Source organism: Cebus imitator, unplaced genomic scaffold, assembly GCF_001604975.1.
Source record: "Cebus imitator isolate Cc_AM_T3 unplaced genomic scaffold, Cebus_imitator-1.0 Scaffold87, whole genome shotgun sequence".
Lineage (NCBI taxonomy): Eukaryota > Metazoa > Chordata > Mammalia > Primates > Cebidae > Cebus > Cebus imitator.
In genome coordinates, this window is record NW_016107402.1 from 6303980 (window position 1) to 6304974 (window position 995).

At 44.9% G+C, this 995-nt stretch overlaps 1 long non-coding RNA gene across 2 annotated transcripts in view; it reads right to left on the bottom strand.

The window, feature by feature from the left end:
• Positions 1 to 744, bottom strand: part of LOC108308769 — a 3119-nt gene extending 2375 nt beyond the window's left edge. The window contains exon 1 of one of the 2 annotated variants that reach the window (XR_001827039.2): positions 611 to 744. This is a non-coding gene — a long non-coding RNA (uncharacterized LOC108308769). Of the gene's footprint in view, positions 1 to 568 lie in introns of both variants that reach the window. The other variant, XR_005201251.1, reaches the window with a different exon arrangement.
• Positions 745 to 995: the final 251 nt, after the last annotated feature.

The following is a 995-nucleotide window of genomic DNA, read 5'->3' on the forward strand; positions in this document are numbered from 1 at the left end:
GAGTCCTTGAAGTTTTGTTGTTTTGTTTTTGTTTTTTTGACAGTCTCACTCTATTGCCAGGTTGGAGTGCAGTGCTGTGATCTCGGCTCACTGTAACCTCCGCCTCCTGGGTTCAAGGGATTCTCCTGCCTCAGCCTACCAAGTAGCTGGGACTACAGGCGTGTGTCACCATGCCCAGCTAATTTTTGTATTTTTAGTAGAGATGGGGTTTCACCATGTTGGCCAGGATGTTCTCGATCTCTTGACTTCGTGATCTGCCCACCTTGGCCTCCCAAAGTGCTGGGATTACAGGTGTGAGCCACGGCGCCTGGCCAGGAAGTTGTTTTCTATTTAAAGGGTGGACAGAGGAAAATGAACCAGGACAGCATACAGAAGATCAATTGAAGAAGAAAGAAAACTATGGCAAAAATATTGTTACAGAAGCCAAGAGTTTCAAGAAAGAAGGAAGCAGTTGAGGAGTATCAGATGCAACAGAAAGGTCAGCTAGAATTCGAGCAGAAGAGAGAGGCAGTATTAATTAGGATATAACATTTCATTACTACTGGTATATTAATAGCAAGCAATGTACATCATGTGGTAACTTGTCTTTTTTTTTTTTTCTTTTAGCTACCATCGTCCATGATGCCAAATGTTGAGAGAGGAACTCAACATGGCTGCTTTGCTGCTCCTTCTCCAGAGTGACATATGAAGGGAACTTTAGCACTTCCCAGCACAGCCAGAATTGCGTCCTCTGGGATCTTCTGGGGTGGACAGCACTTCTTTGAATGTAGCATTTCACTGGAACAGATTCTCATGGGCTGCACCTGGGGCAAAACAACACTTTCTCAGTGCTTTTGAACCTTTCAATATTGTAGCATACTTGAGGGTTTTTTTTTCCTTACTGGCCACCAAAGTTCTGGACCGCTTGCAGGTTCCAGGTTTTACTGGCTGTACCACACCCCTTCCCCTAGATGACTTCTGTACCACACCCCTTCCCCTAGGTGACTTCTTATGCT